The 23808-nt window shown below is 32.8% G+C and overlaps 2 non-coding genes across 2 annotated transcripts; one reads left to right on the top strand and one right to left on the bottom strand.

The window, feature by feature from the left end:
• The first annotated feature begins 3254 nt into the window (after nucleotides 1–3254).
• Nucleotides 3255–3338, top strand: TRNAL-UAA (transfer RNA leucine (anticodon UAA)). Its single transcript has one exon. It is a non-coding gene; the product is annotated as a tRNA-Leu (tRNA).
• A 20162-nt stretch (nucleotides 3339–23500) lies between these two features.
• Nucleotides 23501–23606, bottom strand: LOC128032085 (small nucleolar RNA R71). Its single transcript, XR_008188215.1, has one exon. It is a non-coding gene; the product is annotated as a small nucleolar RNA R71 (small nucleolar RNA).
• Between the last annotated feature and the right edge of the window lie 202 nt (nucleotides 23607–23808).

Here is a 23808-nt window from a genome sequence, read left to right as displayed (position 1 = left end):
TATACTTGCACTTGCCTTAATAAGATTTTTAGTTAGTTCACAACGTATCAATATTCCATTTAATTTTTGAATTAAAAATATAAAAGATTCAAAATATTAAAGAAATTAAATTAAAACATTAATGTTTTTATTTTTCTTTGTTTTCTTTCTAGGGGTGAGCGTTCAATCAAATCAAGTAAAAAAATTCGAATCAATTGGGTTGAGGAGTCTTGTTTTATCATCCTAACTCGATTTAAAATTTTTTCGAATTGATTTGAGTTAATAACTGATTAATTTGTCTTCTGGTCTTTGTATTTGTGTCTAAGCAAGCAATGAATTTTTTTTTTTTTTTGAGTTTGAGATTTTATTTTCTAAGTTTGGAAGAGAAATAAAAAGAGATGAGATGAGATTGGATTTTGGATTTTGGATTTGAAATGGAAATGGAATTAAAAAATCTGAGCTTAGATGAAAATTTTGAAGAAGATCAGTCGGTTTTTCTTGGGGTTTTTTCCCCAGTTTTGATTAGTAAAATATATTGCTATAATATTTTCTTCCCTACTTACGATCAAACTTGGGTTGGTTTTTATCAATTCGTCTATCAAATTCAAAACCTTGAACCCACAACTTTTGGGTTGTTGTATTTCTTTTGATTTCAATTTACTTTTTTTGTTTGATTCAGAAAAGGTGAAGTTTAAGGTTATAAAACATTTTTAATTTTTTTATATTAAAAAACCCTTAAAGGTTATTTAATCTCAAGTCCTTCATTACTTAAGTGAGTCATAAGTCAGAAATTAACTCACACGAAATAAAAAATTTAAACCACATTGGACATATTGCTACACTTGAAGATTTGATAAAGTATAGGAATAAAATTTTCCATTAACCCTAATGCCAATATATGACGGATTCTAAGAAAAAATCTACAGTCGATGGTGTAATCTACACACTCTATAAAAAAAAGTAGCGCCCAAAGCATTCGTTCTATCAACACACGTTCAATTTTCTTTTTTTAAATAATGGTATAATTTCAATTTTAGATCTTAAAATCTATAGGGCAAATTCTCAAAATAGTCACTTTTGTTTGCCTAAGATTACATTTTAGTCACTTATGTTTGAAATATTACGTTTTAGTCACTTACGTTATCGTATTGTAACATTTTAGTCATTGAGTTGCTAATTGTCTTTAACGGTATAACAATAAGCTGACGTGACACGTTAAATCATCATTTCAAATGAAAATTTTAGATTAAATTATATAATTGTTCCCTATATTTTTTCAGTTTGAGCAATTTAATTCTTTTCTTTTATGTTCTTTTAACTTTCCTTTTTTCTTTTTTATTTTCTATTCTCTTTTGCTTCTCCCTCTGTTTCCCTCCCTTCTCCATTTCTCTTAACATCGTTTTTCTATATTTTCTATTTGTTAAAACTAGTCGCAATACTTTTATTTTTTTTGAACAAATTGATTTTTTCTTTTTATTTATATGATATCTATATAAACACTTGATGGCAGTGAGTTTTAACATCATTTTCTTCTTCATTGTTGTTTTTCCATAGATACTAATGTCCACCCTCACTGTAAGACTATTATGAAAGTACTCATTACAACCATTTGCCAACTTCAAAATCAAAACAAACTGACTAAGAGAAATCATTTTGCATAAATTGGAAAAAGAAAACATAAAAAACAAATCATACGACAATAACGAAGCCGATAGAAACAATAGTTAGAAAGGAAAAAAAGGATGGATCAGAGAAATGTGAATGACACATTTAAACCCCTCATCAAAATTAGCGACCACTGTTGGGACACTCCCTAACAAAATGCCCAAAGCCTCTACAGTTGTAATAAGCATTGTCGCCATATCTACCTACACCGCCACCCTAGCCACAGTCTCATGTTAAATGGTCCATTTCACCACACTTATAACATCCACCGCCACCACCAGCACCTCCACCATAACCTCCTCTCCTTCCCCCTTCACCATAACCACCAAATCCGCCGTTGCCGCTGCGTCCGAATCTAGAGGAGCCATGAACAAGGTTGTCTTTGGGCCCAGTAACCTAAACAACCTTGGGGAGACATTCAGAATATTCGACAACGTACTCAACCTCTTCACCATCAACCAGGCTACGGAAACCCTCGAAACGAATGTTTTAACAAATGGAAAACATAGAAAAACTACATTAAAAGAAATGGAGGAGAGAGGAAAAAAGAGGAGAAGCAAAAGATAATAGAAAATAAAGAAAAAAAACAGAAAGTTATAAGAACATAAAAGAAATTAATTAAATTACTCAAAATGAAAAAATATAGGGACCAAATGTATAATTTAACCTAAAATTTTCATTTGAAATAATGATTTAATGTGCCACATTAGCTTACCGTTATACCGTTAACGACAATTAACGATTTAGTGACTAAAATGTTACAACACAAGAACGTAAGTGACTAAAACGTAACATTTCAAACATAAGTGACTAAATTGTAACATGAGGCAGACAAAATTGACTATTTTGGTAGTTTACCCAAATCTATATACCTACATGCCGACACGTGGCCCACACCTATCATAATTGTTTTCTTTTTTCCATTTTATAAAAATGTATAAGTTTCAATTTTGATCCTTCTAAAATGCTTAAATTTAAAATTTAGAATTTAATCTTTATACTCTATTTTCTAATTGTCTCTATATTTTTATAATGTTATTAATTAGCTTAAATAGTTAATATTGTTAAATTTTCAATTAAAATGTTACGTGGTTATATATAATTTGAAAGAGGACTTTTAAATCCAAAAAGTAGAGGGATTAAATTCTTAAAAATAAAAGTAGAAGGACTAAATTTCAAATGCATGAAGTGTAAATACTTAGCGCCATGGTTGTTTCACTTGAATTGGTCGACCGGGCTGAGAATTGATCAGGTTATCGACTTGGAGATAGGCATTAGACTGATTGATCTGTGAATCAGTATGAACCGATTGAACCAAACGAAAAAATTGATTTAAATATTTTTTATTTTTAATGTTTTTAATGATTTCTTTAATCCAACCATACGAACTAGTAGCTTGACAAGTTTAATCACTGATTCAATTCAAAAAACTTTGCTTAAAATATATTTTAAATTTATACCTTTTAATTTATAATTTAACCCAAATAAATAATCACTCGGCGGAGGATATTAGCATTTGTTAGTTTAATGTCCGTCAATGGTAGAAACTCGCGAGATGTTTTAATTGTCAAGTTTTAAATATAGTAAATATTTTAGCCATTGTGCATCAAGCTGGTTTGCCCGAGAGGTTAAGGGGGAAGACTTAAGATCTTCTGTATATTAAATACGCATGGGTTCGAACCCCATAGCCAGCAAATTAAAATATTTTTAATCAGATGTTAAATGTAGCCCGACAACCATAGCCAACAAGATAAAAAAATTCTACTCAGGTTTAGCTCAATTCTATTATGTTTTCGAGGTCTCGTTTATCAGTTATATATGTAGCCCAACTATCAAAAGGCTTCTGTGTTACTATTTTAACTGAGCCATCATTTGTTTTTTTATGTAATAAATATATCGGTTAGGTAATTAATTAATTATTTATATCATAATTTAATATAATTAATGTTGTTTATTATCTTTTTATATTTTTTGCTTTAGTTGTTACTTTGATTTATGTTCTTATGCGGATGCGTGCTGGTTTTTGTAAACGATCTTTGTTGTAGAATGCAAATATGTTAATGTAAATTTTCACCTTATATGAATATTTTATAGTTTAATGCGTTGGTTGTGATACTAATTATGTTTTATTTATAAGTATATAAGAGTGAAGAATAAATTATTTTCACCACCATTTTTAAAATATTGTATATTTAGTATGCTACTATATTTGAGGTTAAAATTGAAATAAAAATTGAGTTATTTTTTTGATTTTTTACAAGTTAATTAATTCCAATGGTTTAATTATATATTGATTTTTTTTCCCAATACACATACTCCTAAACCCCTCAGAATGGAACCAAGATTAGAAGCATCAAAATCTAAAACATCTTAAATAAAAAGGAGTAGTCTCCAGGGGAAGAAACTTGCTCGAAATAAAGCTACCATTGTTAGTAAATGAATCGTTTTATTAGCATTTCGACCTGTCCAGAGGAAAGACAAATTACTAAAATGACTTTTTAGCATACCACAATTATGGATTAAAGTCTAGAACTTAGAAAGGTTCATACCTAAGGTATCTTTATAATCAGACTCCAAGATCACTTTTTCAACATTTAAATTCTTAAGCCATGAAAGAGCTTCTCTTATAGCCATAATTAGTTCGATCACGTGAGGCTTCTAAATGGCGTTGTAGAAGCTAGTCAGACCCTTGAAAAATTTACCCGTATGATCATGTAGCACAGCAACATAAGTTGACACATTACTCTCCGCTAGTACTGCTCCATCAGTATTACATTTTACCTATGTAGCTATCAGTTGCCTCAAATAAATGTTAGCTGCAAATGATAGAGTAGTTCGATGTTGCAGATGCTGAAAAGTTCGACGAGCATCGCCTCAATCCTGCAGCCAATGACCTGCAAAACTAATTATTTAAAAGTTACTACATCAGTATTTTTCCAAGTAACAAGGATCCTATAGAACTATGAACTCCAAGAAATTATTACAACACGATCACAAATGTTAACATCATTATGAGACAGATAAAACAAAATAAACTCATAAACAGAGACAAAATAAATGTGATCAACGCCCAAGATCGACATAGCATTCTTCTTGTTCGAGAGCTTTGTATTAGGGTTGAACATGAGCCCGAATTTAATATAATTGACAGCTTCCCTTGAAGCAGTCTTGTAAGTACTAAAAATATCTTTGACAATATAACACTCGAAATCTTTCGCTAGGAGGAAAATGAAATTATTTGTAATGACTCGGTTTTTAGTGGTGTCAAAAAATATAATTTTGGAATCTCGTTTTTGTAAATTGAGTTGGTAAATATTAAATAGATATATTTACGGAGTTAGTGTATAAATGAATTGAAATTTGGTTAGTGAAATTAGCGAAATTATAGTTAATTAAGGCCCAAGGACTAAATTGTAAAAGTTTAATTGCTATAAATTTTAATTAAGAAAACGTTTGGGGACTTAGATAACAATTATCTAAAGGACCAAAATGGTTAATAAACCATTTTTAAATAAGTGTTAGTTGACGGTAATGATGTAGGTCTTTTAATTTAAGTAATTAGAAATTAATTAAATAAAACTTAATTAATTATGTTAACTAAGATTAATTAAAAGCTAATCGGTATATAAATAGGAAACAAAGTGGAAAGAAAGATAAAAAAGAAATTCTACTATCTTCTTCTTGAACCGTCGAACTAAAGAAAAGAAAAGAAGAAAAGTTTTAGGTTTTTCCCTTTAATTTCAACTAAAGACGATACCGAGTTGGTGAGAGGTTATTGTTATTCTGTCCGAAAATAGTGAGAATTTATTTTCACCAGTAATGTTACATACACAACTTTGAGATATTGTTATTCTACCCGACAATAGTCAGAATTTATTTTCTAAGTATAAATTCTATTTTCTGGAAAAACAATTCTATCAGTTTATATTGAAGAGAGATTTGCATTCGCGTTAAAAGTAAAGTAAATAATTTTTTATTCTGTATTTGATTTGAATTCGTTCGAGCCCCACACTTGAAGCAGTTCGTGGTACGAGAACAGTGGAGAAGGGCATTCGATTGAAAGCCAAGAGTAACAAGGATTTCTCTAGCCGAAAACATAGGTGCAATTTCGGGGAAAGTTTATTGCTATAAATATCACAAAACGATTCTATTTTCAAAATTTTAATTTTTCGCAGTGCAAGAAAACCGTTTTCAAACTGGATTTTTTCAACAATTGATATTAGAGTCAGGTTGTGCTATGTTTATAATATAAATCGATACTGAAATTTTCTCTCTTCTTCACGTGTGATTAATTTTGATAAGATGTGACATTCTTGTAATTATATGCATGTTTAGGGAAATGTATGCAAATGAATGTATGTTATTATTTTATTATTATGTTTGATAAAGTAATTTTACCAAAGTTGTGATTTCTAGAAAATTAAATGTAATTATTATTAATTTTTGGATATGTACAATTAAATCATGGATTATCATTTAGATGCAAGATTTTAATTTTACTATTTTAGAATAAATTATGTGAGTCTAAAACGAACATAGGACCTATGTAACCTATATTTTTCAATGAAACCCAGAGAACAGAGATGCATCTAGGTTAATCAGGACAACGCAAACCCGACCTAGCCAAATTGAAAAAAGACCAACAATGGTTCTACAATAGAAGGCTATCGGTGGTCCGGTGGTGATGATCGATGGAAAAGGTCGATTGCGGTGGTCGGTTACAGAAAAGCAATGACGATAGTTGTGTGAATTAGTGTCGCAACAAAAGTCCATGGTGGAAAAATAGAAGACCCAAAGTCTATTTTGGGTTGAATTTTTTAATTTTATTATTCTTATAGGATGAAATCATGGAAACTTTGGCTGGTTAGGATCATTTAAATTTTATGCTGTTATATGTGAAAGCATGATGATCTTTATTTGACTACAAATGTATGTTCACGTATATGTATAGTAAGTATGCTAGATAATTCATGAAAAAAGTGCTATATGTACTCGTCATGCATATATTGATCATTTTGATTGAAACTGAATATTAAAAAACCTTTCATGTTTTTAATAGATTGAGTGGGAGAAGGTCCCTAAATAAGACCTATGGCCTCCATCAATGGTCTCTTATGATGACATGACAATTTAACTACCCAACGGTAGAATTTTCATGTGGATCTCACTGAGAAAATTTCCTGAAAGTAAGAAGAACTATCTTGTAAAGTATGATAGTTGGCTGATCCTGTTGTAGGTATTATCATGCGATATAACAATAAGTTTTTTTCTTCAAAGAGGACAACTAGTCACAGCATGTTACTCGATGAGATTGTCCCACGATGACTCATTTGTGGTACATGATGTGGTAGATGTTAACTTGATGGTCATACACTCAAGATTTTCTAGTTAAGTAATTTTCCACGAAGCTCTACTTAAGTTAGAATGATGGCAAAATGTTAAATGATTATTAGTATGTGTGAACCTAAGGAATTAGGTTCATGTACTAATTGGATGAAAATCCATGTTCTTACAAGTTGATTAAGATTACCTCATGATTACTTGATTCAATGGGTGTAAGAATTTTCGTTGCAACAGCTTGCAGATGTTTTAAAGGTTTAATGTAAGATGCATGCATCATCTTAATTCATATCGTAAGTTGCAAAATATTTTCAAACTATTTGCTTAATAAAAAGAAACTAATGAATGAATATTTTATTTTTAGTTCGAAAATAGAACCTACACCCTTATTAAATATACTCATTGAGAACAAATTGAACATAAATAACTATAAGGAATGGAAAAGAAACCTGATGATTGTCTTAACCTGTGAGAAACTAAAGACAGTCCTTGATAATAAATGCCCTCCGGCCATTCAAGTTGAGACTAGAAAACATTGGGAGGAGTCTAATAAGATAGCTCATTGTTATATGCTGGCAAGTGTGGCTATCACCCTTTATAAGCAACTGGAGAGTTGTAAGATTGCCAAAACGATTCTAGACACACTAAAAGACATGTTTGGTGGCCAAGCTGCATTGGCTTGACATTTGATTATTATTAGTTTGATGAATGCCCAGCAAAAGCCCGACACTCCAATCAAAAACTATATGATCACTCTTATGGGATACTTTGCCAAAGTTATGGATAATGAGGCCAATCTGGACTAGAACACACAAATAGAAATGGTGCTCAAAAAGTTGTCCAAGGATTTTTCAAGCTTTTGGGCTGTATACAACCTTGGGAATAAGAATCTGACGCTTACACAACTTATGAAGGAATTACAATCCTATGAGTTGATGTTGAATGGAAATCAGCCGATTCAAAAAGTAGAAGCTAATTTAGCTATTACTTCTTCATCTAAAGGGAATGGAAAACATGCTAAGAGAAACAATACTAAGTTCTCTAGACCACCTCAAGTGGAAAGGAAGAGAACCAAGAAGCCTAAAGACTTATCTAAGTCTAAGTATTTCTTCTGTTGCAAGAAAGGACACTTCAAAGCAAACTGTAAAGAGTGAAAGGGTTACCTAGCCACTAAAGTCAAATGGATGGAACTTTCTATGATAGAAGCTTACTTAATGGAAGAATCAATAGGCCATTAGGTCATTGATTTTGGAGCCACAAATCATGTGTGTGTTTCTCTACAAGGGTTCGAGGAGACAAAAGATCTTAGAGATAATAGTTTATTTTTGCAAATCGAAAATGGGACAACCATGGCAGCTGAAGCAGTGGGAGATGTACATATTTATTTTGATAATTTAAGACGATTAATTTGAAAGACATTTTCTATATACCAAGTTTCAAAAGAAACTTTAATTCTGTTTCATATTTATATAAAGACTGACTTTTAAAAATAGTATTACAATATTTGGAAATCCTAAACTTATTTGTAATGGATGAATGTCAAATAATCTCTATTTTATCAAACCAAAGATGTACACACTGCTTCAAACTGAAATTTCGAATAAAAGACTTAAAACTTCTCACTCTAATGAGTCGTACCTTTGGCATTTAAGACTTGGTCATATTAACCAAGAAAGAATCACTAGTCTTGTGAAAGATGACACCTTAAGTTTTCTTAAAGAAGTTAATGTTCCACAATGTGAATCTTGCTTGGGAAGTAAGATGACTCAATGATCTTTTAATTCAAAAAGGACGAGGATTGTGAAACCCTTAGAACTTGTGCAAACTAACGTATGTGACCCCATGAACATCAGTACAAAAGGTGGTTATGAGTATTATGTAAACTTTACTGATGATTACTCTTAATATGAGTATGTGTACTTAATACACCACAAAAGTGAAACCTTTGATAAATTCAAAGAGTTTTGCGTGGAAGTTGTAACATCCTCTTCCCAACCCATATCACCGAGTCTAGATATCGAATGTTACGACATACAAACACTTAGCATAAATGTTTAAAAAATATATGTATGATCCTTTTTCAACATATCTCTTTTCGTATTATTAAATATTTTCTAAATAAAATAAATAAATAAAGACATCCAAGAATACAAAAGTTCATTAAAGACAGATTACTCTTGGCATAGTATACTAGAGGCCTTACTCCTAAGATATCCTCTATATGCATAATAACCCAACTCATCATTTCTTTGGTGCATTATTGGCTTGGTCCTTCCTTGTGTACTTACTCTCACAGTAAGACCTGAAACAAGATCAAACACTTTGTAAGTTCACAAAAACTTAGTGAGTTTTTAGCACAGAATACCCCGGAACCTTTCTAGTTGAATTCTTCATCATGCAAATTTTGGATCACATCTCTATCTTTGGCAGATACTTTCATAATATCCGATATATATACCTATACACCAATTACCATACTTAACGTATCAACTCTCACTTCACACCTTGGCTGACTCCAAATCTTACCAAATGATATATATATATATATATCTTATTTTCTCTTAAAACAACAAAGGCTCTTTTCAAATAATATCTATACAGATCCCACTTCCAATGGATTTCCCCTTCAAACAAACATCTAACATTTTTCGCAGAATGGTTGTTTACAAATACTATTCCTTAGCGGATACTTTCTAGCTGATCTTACACTTGGTGGATTCCCATATTGAGTTTGATAACTATCAGACTACTAATCACATCATATCCTGATTCAAACCCAAAACAAACTCATACTGATGATGAAACGGTCTAGATCATTCAAAATAATTCCAAATGTCTATGTTACATAACATAAGTGATAAATGTTAAAAGTAACATATTTTAGCTTCATTCTTAATGCATTTTTGGATGATTATTCGATTTAAAATGGTGAAATTTATGCTCATAATCTTTTAAATTCATGTTTCTATACTTGTAGGGCATTTGAGAGCAAAAAGAGCAAAAAATAAGTGAAAATAAAAAAAATTAGAGTAAGTTTCAAGAGCCACACAAGTTGGGCAACTCCACATAGACTCGACACATGGTCGTGTGAGCCACATGGGCTGACACATGGCCTTGTGCTAGACCGTTTCAAAATCTCAAATTGTAATCTAAACACACACAAAATGCAAATTTTAGGTTTTTAAGCATTCTAAGAACTATATATTACAAAGATAAGAAGATAGGAGTAAGCTATCATAAAATACTCAAGAAAACAACTCGAAAAATACCATTGAAGCAGGCTCTGAAGAAGATTTCCATCAAGATTGAAGATCTCCTTTTGATTTCTTTGAAATTTTATTACGAGTTTCTTTATTTCTTGTGGTTATACCATCTCTAAGATGTTTTTATTTGCTATCATGAACTAATTTTCTAAATACCTAGGGAGATGAACCCTAGGATGAATTCTGTTATTTGATTTCTATTTTTATGCAATAAATACTTGGATCTTGTTCTCAATTATGGTGTGCTTAATTCTTGGTTTAATATTTCTAGACTATTAATCATGTTTGATGTGCTTAAATCAGAGGAGGAATAGGCCCTGTTTAAGAGTAGATCTAGCGTAATTAAGTAGAGTTGCATGCAATCCTAGAAATAGGATGATATAAATCTACGGGTTAGAGTCAAATCTAATAAGGGGATCCATATATCAAGTTAATGTAAAAATAGGGCATTTAATTAGAAATAAATTTCAATTAATCAACATAGAGTCAGTTGCTCTTAGTCTTGAAGAGAGATATTAGCATAATTTAGGGATTTCTATGGATTAAGATACTAAGTGAAGAAATTGCGTAATTTAGATTGATAATGACAGATGAAGTCTAGGTGGATTCTTTCCTAGGTATTGTCTCGCTTCTTGGTTGTTGATCGTTTATTTTCCTGATTTATTCTTTGTCGTGTTCTTTAGTTAATTAATTTAGTTAATTTTATTTTTAATAAATCACTCCAATTTGTCAGTTAAATACTAGAAAGATGATAATTACTAGTACTTTTAGTCCTCATGGGAACGATATCTCTGTTCATCGTAGCTATACTGTTAATTGATATGTACACTTGTCTTAGTCAGATTTTTAGTTGGTTTACAACTCCATCAACATGAACGCCCAAATTGACAAATGGTTCAGATTGCAAATAACTCTACAACAAGACATGATACTATTTAGATATGACGGATACCAGAGAGCTTAAGTTTTGACCCTACATAGCATAGACGAACTCAAACCGATGAACACTTATACATTTCATAACTACGAATATGCTCATATCTTATAACTGAAGACTACTATGGCATTAGATCATTAGAAGGCATTTTAGATCAATACTGGACGCTATGTCGCAATAGGGTGGCCCGATGTCACAATGTAGAGAGCAGAATGGAAAAAGTAAGAAAATGCTTTCGATGTCGTGACACAGACTAAGGGTTCGCAACATACCCCTGAGACATCTCAAGGAGGAGTATACTGCCACCTCTGTTGTGACACAGGTCCTGTTGTGTCGCGACATCGACTCTGGGATGGAAATTAAACATGAAGCAGGGGCGTTTTGGTTTGCACAATCTAAGTTAAAGCTTGGGAATGTTAGTTGACCTAGGGTTAAGGATAACGACCACCGAAAGGCTATAAATAGGCCCTCTAGGCACATGTTATGGACACCATTCCATTAGCTTAGATTCTCTCCTTAGATTTAGTTTTGTTTTCTTACTTTCTTAGGTTTTTTAAACTTTAGTTTATTTGTTCTTTGTTTTCTTTCAAGAGATTTGATTTGTGAAGAAGATCAGCTTCTGTGGACTTGTGATTATTATTAATATCAATCAGGCTTTTCTTAAACTTTCTACTTCAATTCATTCACTATGATTAATTCTTCCATTTATTCCATGTTTATGAAAGCCATGAGGAACTAATTTCTCTGTGGGGGCTTAGCGAGTGTAGGTATGATCTATTAATTATTTTATACGGTTACTCAACGGATCAAATTTTTGGGAAAGGAATAACGTGAAACAAACCTTGGGTCTGACAACCCTGTGAAGTCATCAAGGAGGGAATTAACCCAAAATTGGTATTGCCTATTCGTGAACACCTTCACCCCAAGCCAGACTAGAATGTGAGGTCGAAAGATAAGTAGTTCTTGCTGACTCGTTATGTTAGTGGAAGATCGGAAGATCCTGCTAGCGCAGTGACTAGTTGATTGACAAGGAACCCAAAGCAACAGTTGATCAAGATTACCGAAGTGAGCTAATCACCTATAATTGAGATTTGATTTACTCTACTATTCTATCTCTTGAATTTTATTTATTTTATTTTATGTTATTTTATTTTATTACTCTAAAAATTTTAAAAGCCTTTCTTCTATGTTATCGTACTATAATTTATTTTAAGTACTAATCAGATTTTTTAGTGTTTAGGTTAAAATTTATCTAACGCTCGCCTCCCTTGGGTACGATCCTTAGAGTACTCACTTACTTCTTTGTAAAACTATATTACAACTCGACCAGAATACTTGCAACTATCGTCTTGTCATTTTATATTTTATTGCAGTTTTCACACTTTGGACGTTAGTACTTCAAGAGGCGGTCAAGTTATTGGCGCTATTTCTTGGGAGGCAAAGTCACTAGTTTGATTTTAATTTTCACAATCTGAAGGAATAATTAGGAAAATTGTAGGTTATAGATAGAATTTTATTTTAATTATTGTTACTAATATCCTCTTTCTGGGTTTAGTGTATGACTCGCAGTACGGGCACACCTATTGTAGCAACCAACGATCCAAAGAGAATCATTCGAAGAAATCATCGACAGCAACAGTAACAGCAAATGCAAGATCCACCACTACCTATTGTAGGTAATGTACCACGTGAAAATCTACTATTTGGCGACGCTGACTATAATGCCCTAGTAAACCCATCAGCACCATAGCTTTCCGAAAACTTACATATGGCTTAGAACGAGAGAACTTTAATGGATTATGCCTTACAAAGTCTAGACATGGTTCAGGAAAGTATAGCAAGACCGACAATTAAAACTAATAATTTTGAGATAAAACCGATGATGATTCAGAAGAATATATAGTTTTGAGACACTATGACTAATGACCCTAATAAGCATTTAAAATGGTTTCTCCAACTTTGTGATACTTTTAAGTATAACGAGGTCATTGATAACGCTATTCGTCTTCGGTTGTTCCCATTTTCTTTAATTGATAACACATTTTCTTGGTTAAACTCTATTGGGAAATGTGCCTATTTTATAGTAAACATTTAACTATTTTCTATTTATTTGAACGATGAATAAATAAATACAGTTAATTTCACATTTCACTATTATGTCTTTTTTATTTTTTCTTTTATATTTTGCATGCATAGTGAAATTGTGACAAACAAATATTAACTCATTGATTGTCTAAAGTTTAAACTGAAGATAAGTGGCATCGTAAAAAACGTTCACATTGTGAGAAAGAGAATTTACTTCAGTAGATAATCTAAATGAGTCCATAATCCCGTAAAGAATGAAAGTGAGCATTTGATTCAAATACTAAGAAGGATTATTATGTCGTTTGTAATTCTAATTGGGGAAATGGCTAGTCTTGACTATTGGAGCAGTTGACTTCACAAGTAGAGACATAGATGTATTCATTGGTAGAATGATACATTGAATTAGATTCAAGATTAATTAATTCTAAATTTGTTTGTAAATTAATTCACTTGTGACATTCATGGCATGATTTACCTAAATCCTCAATTAAACACTAACCATGCGTATGCAACCCATGTGCTTTGATATAAGTGGAGGCTTATGCTCTAAAGATGATCGAGCCCATAGCCGGTATGTTGGTTACATGACTTGTGTATGACATGGCTTTACTAGCAATAGTGGAATTCATAGCTCAATTAAAGAGTTAACGATATCCTCTCATTGACATTGTGTGGATTGATAAATATGGAACATGACCAAGGGTTGCTTGTTCTCGAATGAGCAATTTATCACAATCATTTGTTAACAGTGATCATATTAATCATTAAGAAGACACAATGGTGGAAATGAAATCAAATAAGATTTTTTTGAGTGAACAGATTTAACTCAAAAGAATCAAGGCTATCATATGAGGGTAACACCCACATGACGAGATCATTGGACAAAGTAGTTTGATGAATTACTTTCGTAAAGAGTATACAATAAGGAGTTTTCAATCATGGTACTTCTTGTGGACTGACTCCATGATTAAGTAATTGCGAATTATAGGAACGATGCTTCTGGACATAATTGCAATCACTAGAGCCTAATTGTGTATGTCTGATTGATCCCTCTGCTAGCTCAACAAAAGATCGATCGGACTGCATTTGAATCAGAAGAAAATTTTACGACTTTGGGTATAATTTAATTGAGTCGATTTATTCGATGTGGAATTAAATTAGATGGTCGTGAGAATTGTTCAACTAGAGAATTTGATTAAAGAATTTTCTTGAAAAATTAATTTGGAAAATCTAAGTGATTTTTTGGAAAAAAAATTAATTTTGATCAAGTAAAATTAAAATTATCAAATCAATTAAAATTAATATGATACTTTTGTACGTTAATTTTCAAGTCAAACAATTGGTCCAATGGGCAATTAAACTTGAAAATTGGACCTGATATCGTAAATTGGGCCCGAGAGCCAAAAACCGAGACCAATACCCAAAAATTGGTCGAATCGGGCTTGGTATGTGAAACCAGGCCGATGGTCCAACCGTGGCTAGACCAGACCAGTTAGGTTGTCATTGACTCGGACCGAAACGGCAATGACCAAACTGGCTCAGGGTCTCGTAAGGGTGTTGCACTTGCACCACCAGACATGACGGCACCGGTGGCTGCGATGGCAGCGTCTCAGTGGCCGACGGCGGTTGGTTGTTGGTGGTTGAGCAGTGGAAGTGTTACTCTCGTATTGGGACTCTATCAGAGAATTTGATTTCAAATTAGTTATTCCAATAATAATTTTATTTTAATAGTTTAATATTAAATTAAATTTAATATTTATCTTAATAGTATTTTATTAATTTAACATTAAAGTGATTATCTTAATATTTAATTTAATTTAATTTTTATCTTGTAGATAAACATTTTATTATTTTAATAAGATTTAATAATAAAGTGATTATGTTTAATCATAGTTGAACTCTCTAAACTCTCCTATATAAAAGTCTTGGGTCATTATTTACACACACTTGAATTCAATAGAAAGTTGTAGAGAGAAAATTCTCTGAAGAGATTATTTGAAAAAATTTCTAGAGATATTTTTTTGAATTACAGCTTGACTTAAAAGTTTAGAGAAATTGCAAAATTACCCCACTAATAATTTTTGTGAAAAATTTTCTTATTCGAAGCGAGCCTACACCCGGCAGACGTGAGCTTGAAGATAATATAGAAGACTACTCAGTTGAAGCGCTCATCCTAGACGAATAAAAAATATATAATTTTGATTAAGTGTTTTTTACTTTAGATATCATTACTAAGATCCTATTTTGGAAAAAATTTTAAAACTTTGGTTTTTCCCTAAATTTATTTTTCCTTATGTTTTCCAAACCCGTTTTTCCAGCAATTGGTATCATGAGATAGGTTGTGTTCTATCTATAAGTATAAAGAGATAATCAAAATAAATTTCCTTTCTTCTTGAATGATTTGATTACATAGTAATTAACATTCTTTAGATCTTATGCATGTTTTGAGTTATATATGGGAATGGATGTGATATTATATATTTGTTATATATTTGTTTTTTGTCGTGGTTGTGGTTATTAGAAAATAGACCGTGGACTACCATCTCCACGTAGGGCTATTTTTTAAAAGAATTCATAGAATTCTTGTGAGCCGAAAACGAACATAGGACTTAAATGTAATTTTTTCAAAAGGAGTCCATGACGATGAAAAGATGTGATAGTGGTTGAAGACCTAAGGAATGCCTTGTGGTGAAAAATTATGTAATTTTTATTTTTCCATTTATTTTCTAGAAATAGAACCATGAAAACCTTGGCTAACAATTTTATTTTAATTACCTATCTCCTTATATATTTGTTTTATATTTGTTTATAATATTTATATTATGTAATGTTATAATTGTGATATATATATGAGTTGATCCACAGTTGATCGATTAAAAATAAGAAGTGTGGTAATGAGAAAATACATGTGTTGTATTGTTTTATTCACTTGTTTAGGTTATTCGGTAATTGTAAGAAGTGTGGTAATGAGAAGGTGCATGTCTAGGATTCGCTATGGCTAGGAAAGGCTTGGTTTTTAAGCGGTCAAATATGACTCACCTCCCTTTTCTGGGACCCTACCTGGTTCACGGTTCGCATTCACTTTTTCGGTTTTTCCCTTAAAAGAAAAACTATGGAGAACCAAAATTGTTTGTTTTAAGATTGATTAATTCTTATGAATGGATATCATTGCCATAACATGCGATGCATATATTGGAAGCATGTCATTTAGGTTATGTAAAAATGCCACTAGGACTATTGTATGATCATTCTTGAAATTTGGGATAAAAAATCTTGCATGTTTTTAAAATATTGAGTGGGAGAAGATCCTTGAACAAAACCTATAGCCTTCATTGATGGTCCCTAAGTGATAGCATGATAAAGTTTCGAGCAAGTTCCTACCTTGGGCACACCCGAAGGCAAACTTTATCATGTGGATTCACTAGATGGAATTTCCGTTTAAGGAAAACTAGTCATGGATGAGTTTCAGAGAGATTGTCCCAAGAGCATGTTCATGATGGTGTTGAGTTAATGGTTACACACTCAAGATCATCTCTTATTAAATAGTTTCCCAAGAAATGATATTTAAGCTAGAAATGATGGCCAAACATTAAACGGCCGTTAGTTCTTATAGAGTCTTGAAAATTAAGATTCACGAACTGATTTGATGTAATCCATGTTCTTGCTAGCTAATCATGGTACCCCAAGGCAACATGGCTGATGGGTGTGAGAATGATCGTAGCAATGAAATTTTTTTTCTAGGTTTTAATACAAAACTCATGCATCATACCGCATTCTTGATATGTTGCTGAAATGAAAAATATTTGCTTAATACAAAGATAGTAATTAGTAAAATCTTTATTTTTTTCAGTTCAAATATGTCTCATAATCCTCTTATTCGCATTCTTACCGAGAATAAATTAAATGGGGATAACTTTTAAGAATGGAAATGAAACTTGTTGATAGTTCTCAGTTGTGAGAAACACAAATTCGTTCTTGATGAAACGTGCATTCCTGAAGCTCAACCCAAAGCGAGAAATCGCTGGAAAGATTTTGACCCGATTGTTCAATGTTATATATTAGCGAGCATGAGTAGTGTGTTTCAAAAGTAACACGAGAATTTTCGTACTGCCAAATAGATCATGACAAATTTGGAGGATTTGTTTGGAGGCCAAGTCCCATTGACTCGAGAATTCACTATTACAAATTTGATGAATTCTCAAAGAAAACTGGCACTCCGATTAAAGAACATATGCTTAAGCTTATGGGATTCTTTGCGGTAGCGGAGAAAAATGGGGCTGAATTAGATGTGAACACACGAATTGAAATAGTGTTCAAATCATTAACCAATGAGTTTGCTAGTTTTAGGACCGCTTACAACTTGGGGAACAAGGCACTTACCTTGACTCGGCTCATAAAGGAGTTACAATCTTATGAGTTGATGTTGAATTATGGTAAGCCAGTTCAGGAGAAACCTGAGGCAAACTTAGCTGTAGGCCCCTCTCCTCTAAGGGGAAACAGAAAGCTAAGGGAAAGAAGAAACCGAGTAAGTCTTTGGTTCCATCTCGTGTAGATAGGAAGAAGGCTAAGAAGTCAAAAGATCCTAAAAAGATCAAATGTTTCTTCTGCAACAGGAAAGAACATTTTAAATCAAACCGTAAGGAGTATTTGGATTGCCTAGTTGAAAAGGGCAAAGTATGGAACTCTTTTTGGTTGAAGCTTGCCTAGTGGAAGAATCAATTGACAACTAGGTTATTGATTTTGGAGCCACTAACCATGTGTATGTTTCTTTACAGAGGTTTAGCAAAACGAAAAGTCTTCGTGATAGGAGCCTCTCGTTACAGACTGGAGATGAGAGCTATGTTTCAACCAAAGCAGTGGGAGAATTTATTTTACACTTGGATAATTTTAGGAAGATTATTTTAAAGAACGTGTTTTATGTACCTCATTTTGAGATGAATTTAATTTCTGCAGCATGTTTGTAATGGTTATACTCTGACTTTCAATAAAGGGATTGCAATTCACAGAAATCGTTCTTTAATAATTAATGGATGGATGGAAAAAAATCTCTACTTTATGAAACCAAATAACTACTCGATGCTTCAAATTGAAATAGTGAATAAAAAGCTTAAAACTTCTCACTCTAATGAGGGGTACCTATGGCATTTAAAACTTGGTTATATTAACTAAGAAAGAATCACTAGACTCATGAAAGATGGTCCCTTAAGTATGCTTAAGAAAATTAGTCTTCCATAATGTGAATCTTGTTTGTAAGGTAAAATAACTAAGAGATCTTTTAATGCGAAAGGTACAAGGGCCAACCAGCCTTTAGAACTTGTGCACACTGATATATGTGGTCCTATGAGGATTAGTGTCTAAGGAAGTAACTATTATTACATGAATTTTATCGACGACTATTCTCGATATGGATATGTGTATCTAATGCACCGCAAAAGAAAAACCTTTGATAAATTTCGAGAGTTTCATGCGAAAGTGGAAAAATAATTAGGTTTAATCAAAAAGAATCTTTGATCTGACTGAGGTAGGAAATACTTGTCCGATGATTTCTTAGGATACCTCATAAAGAATAAGATTTTATCCCAATTGATTGCGCCGGGTACTCTAGAGCAGAATGTCATAGTTGAGAGAAGGAATAGAACCTTGCTTGACATGGTTCGTTCAATGTTAAGCTATTCACAACTTCCTACTTCCTTCTGGGGATATGCGATACAAACGGCTTGCTATATTTTGAATGATGTGCCAACCAAGCTTGCTTGTAAGACACCTTATGAACTATGGCATGAAAAGAAACCCGCTCTAAATCACTTTAGAAGATGGAGTTGTCCAACACATGTGCTTGATAAAGATGAAAAGAAGTTGGATGCACAAATATAATTGTGCATGTTTATAGGATATTCAAAAGGAACAAAGGGAGGATTATTCTATAATTCGAAAGATAATACGATTTAAGTTCCTACTCATACTACTTTCCTTGAGGAAAGCTACATGGATAACTTTAAGCCTTGAAGTAAAGTGATACTCGAGGAACTTTCGAGAGTGGTAGGACAACTACAAAGTCTAATTCTCGAGAAAGTTGTAGAAAGAACTAGAAATTATCAAAATATAAGGGAATCCATCGTAGTGGGAGAGTTTATTAAAAACTAGACTTCTTCATTTATCATGGTAGTATTTATAATACGGAAGCCAATCATGAGGATGATAATCCACTCACTTACGAGGAGACTATGCAGAATGTTGATTCCAAGCTCTGAAAACAGGCCATGGACGCCGATATGGATTTTATGAAATCCAATACGGTGTGGGTGGGAACTTGTAGACTTACCGATTGGGATTAAACCCATAGGGTGTAAGTGGATATACAAGAAGAAGAGAAATGCAGAAGGAAAAGTGGAAACACACAAAGCTAGACTTGTAGAGAACGGCTACACACAGAAAAAAGGTATCAATTACGATGAGACCTTTTCTCCGGTAACCATGCTCAATTCTATCCGCATACTCTTATCCATTGTCACTTCCCTCGATTACGAGATCTGGCAAATGGATGTCAAGACAAAATTCTTGAATGGCTATCTTGATGAGACTATTTACATGGCTCAACCCACTGGCTATGTTGTCAAAGGAAAAGAGTAAAAAGTTTGCAAACTTCTAAAATCTATTTATAGACTAAAGCAAGCATCCCGCTCATGGAATAAAAGATTTGATCAAACGATCAAGACTTTTGGATTTAAGCAAATGGTTGATGAACCTTATGTTTATAAGCGTATAAAGGACAAAAGATGATATTCCTCTTTTTGTACGTCTGTGATATTCTACTTATTAGAAACGATGTTGGAGAATTATCATTGATTAAAGTGTGGGTAGCTCAACAGCTTAGCATGACGGACTTGGGTGAAGCTAGTTATATTATTGCAATTCGAATCCTTAGGGATCAAAAGAATAAAACGATAGTACTATCTCAAGCTTCATACATCGATAAGGTACTGGAACGTTTTGCAATGATTGATGCAAAGTTATGCGTTCAGCCGACTGCATCAGGTTTCCATCTCTCTTTAGATGACTATCCTAAGTTAGAGGAAGAAAGAGAGCATATGAGTAAGCTTTAAACATGTCTAGATAGTTGTTTCATAGTAGGAATAGTTAGTCGATATCAGGTGAATCTAGGTCGCAGGCATTGGCAAGCTGTAAAGCATATATTAAGGTATCTTAAAAGAATCATGGATATGCTGGTGTATTCTGGGGAGGACCTTACTCCTGTTGGATACACAGACTCAGACTTCCAAACCTGTAAAGATTCGAGAAAATCGACGTCAAAAAATGTATTCATTCTAGGCTGTGGAGCTATGGTATGGAGGACTGTAAAACAAACTTGCACTGGTGACTCTACAATAGAGGCCGAGTATGTGGCTACTTCTGAGGCAACGAAAGAAGCAATATGGCTTCGAAAGTTCTTAACCGAACTTGAAGTTGTTCTTGATATAGAAAAAAGTTATAACACTGTGTTGTGATAACAGTGTTGCAATAGCAAATACTAAGGAAATGAGAAGTCACAAGAGGACGAAACACATTGATCAAAAGTATCATTTGATACGAGAGGCAGTACCCAAAGGAATTGTAGATGTGATGAAAGTAGCTTCTGAAAATAACGCTACAGATCCGTTTACTAAGACTCTTGTAACTAGGAATTTTAACAAACATGTTAAGGATATGAGAATGCGAAACATGACACATTTACTTCATTAAGCCAAGTGGGAGATTGTTGGGAAATGTGCCCATGTTATAGTAAACATGGAATTATTTTCTATTTATTTGAACGATGAATAAATAAATGCATTTAATTTCACATTTCACTATTATTTCTTTTGTATTTTCTGTCTTTTATATCTTACATGCATAGCGATATTGTGACAAACAAATATTAGCTCATTGATTGTCTAAAGTTCAAACTGAAGATGAGTGACATTGTAAAAAATGTTTACATTACGAGAAAGACAACTCACTTCAATAGATAATCTAAATGAGTCCATAATCCCGTTGAAGAATCAAAATGAGCATTTGATTCAAATACTGAGAAGGATTATTATGTCGTCTACAATTCCAATTGGAGAGATAACTAGTCTTGGCTATCGGAGTAGTTGGCTCCACGGGTAGAGACATGCATGTGTTCATTGGTAGAATAATACATTAAACTGGACCCAAGCTGAATTAATTCTGAATCCGTTTGTGAATTAATTCACTTATGATGTTAATGGTGCGATTTACCTAAATCCTTAGTTAGTCACTGACCATGCGTATGCAACACATGTACTTTGATATAAGTGGAGGCTTATGCTCTAAAGATAATCAAGCCCATAGCTGGTATGATGGGTACATGACTTGTGTATGGCATGACTTTGCTAGCAACAATAGAATTAATAACTCAATTAAAGAGTTAATGATATCCTATCATTGGCATTGTGTGGATTGATAAATATGGAACGTGGTCACGGGTTGCTTGTTCTCGAACGAGCAATTTATCACATTCATTTGTTGAAAGTAATCATATTAATAATTAAGAAGACACAATAGTGACAATGAGATAAAATAAGATTGTATTGAGTGAACGGATTTAACTCAAAGGAATCAAGGATACCATATGAGGGTAACACATGACAAGGTCATTGAAAAAGTAATTGGATGAATTACTTTCGTAAAGAGTATACAATAAGGAGTTTTCAATTATGGTACTTCTTGTGGACTGACTCCATGATTAAGTAATTGCGAATTATAGGAACGATGCTTCTAGATATAATTGCAATCACTACAACCTAATTGTATATGTCCAATTGCTCCCTCCGCTAGCTCAACAAAAGCTCGATCGGACTGCATTTGAATCAGAAGAAAATTCTACGACTTTGGGAATAATTTAATTGCGTCGAATTATTCGATGTGGAATTAAATTAGGTAGTTGTGAGAATTGTTCAAATAGAGAATTTGATTAAAGATTTTTTTTGAAAAATTAATTCGGAAAATCTAAGTGATTTTTTTGGGAAAAAAAATTAATTTAGATCAAGTAAAATTAAAATAATCAAATCAATTAAAATTAATATTATATTTTTGTAAGTTAATTTTCAAGTCAGATAAATGGTCCAATGGGCAATTGAACTTGAAAATTGGACCTGATATCGTAAATTGGGCCCGAGAGCCAAAAACCAAGACCAAGAACTAAAATTTGGTCGAACCAGGCTTGGTATGTGAAACCAGGCCGACGGTCCAACCGATGGCTGGACTGGACCGGTCAGGTTGTCATTGACCCAAACCGAATCGACAATAGTTGAACCAGTTCAGGGTGCCGTAAGGGTGTCGCACCTACATCACCGGACAAGGTGGTGTTGGTGGCTGCGACGATGGCATCCCAATGGCCGATGACATCCCGATGGTCAACAGCGGTTGGTCGTAGGTGGTTGAGTAGTGGAAGAGTTGCACTCCTACTGGGACTCTACCAGAGAATTTGATTTTAGATTAATTATTCTAAAATTATTATTATTTTAATAGTTGAATATTAAATTTAATTTAATACTTATCTTAATAGTATTTTATTAATTGAATATTATAGTGATTATCTGAATATTAAATTAAATTTAATGTTTATCTTATAGATAAACATTCTATTATTTTAATAAGATTTAATATTAAATTATATTAATTTAATATTAAAGTGATTAAGTTTAATAATAGTTGAATTCTCTAAACTCTCCTATATAAAGAGAGTCTTTGGTCATTATTTACACGCACTTGAATTAAATAGAAAGTTGTAGAGGGAAAATTCTCTGAAGATATTATTTTAGAAAATTTCTAGAGATATTTTTTTATTTACAACTTGACCCAAAAGTTTAGAGATATTACAAAATTATCCCACTAATAATTTTTGTGAAAAATTTTCTAATTCGAAGTGAGTCCACACTCGGTAGACGTGAGCTTGAAGATAGCGGAGAAGACTTCTCGGTCGAAGCGCTCATCCTAGACAAATCGAAAAGGCACAATTTTGATTAAGTGTTTACTACTTTAGACTTCACAACCAATATCTTATTTTGGAAAAAGTTTTAAAACTCTTGTTTTTCCCTAAATATATTTTTCATTGCATTTTCCAAACTCGTTTTGCCAACAGACTTGCAGGCACCAGGTTCTATCACGACATGGGATGAACTCGCTAGAAAGTTCTTACAGAAGTTTTTCCTGATTAGCAAAGTAGTTCAATTAAGATAAGAGATTGATGATTTTATAGAGATTGAGGGAGGAAGTTTCTATGATGCGTGGGAACGTTTCAAAATGTTGATTCAAAAATGCCCACACCACGAATTTCTTGAGTGGATGCGACTACAGGTATTTTATAATGGGCTAGATGCAAATGCACGATTTGGATTAGACGAAGCAGTAGGAGGAGCCCTTATGAATAAAACGTACGAGGATGCATACAAAATAATTGAGAACATGGCAGTAAACTCTTGCCAGTGGCCAATTGAACGCTTTACATATGGCCAGAAACCTGCTATGGTCAAAGCT

The sequence above is a fragment of the Gossypium raimondii genome, chromosome 8 (assembly GCF_025698545.1).
Source record: "Gossypium raimondii isolate GPD5lz chromosome 8, ASM2569854v1, whole genome shotgun sequence".
Lineage (NCBI taxonomy): Eukaryota > Viridiplantae > Streptophyta > Magnoliopsida > Malvales > Malvaceae > Gossypium > Gossypium raimondii.
This window is presented reverse-complemented; position numbering and strand designations above follow the sequence as displayed.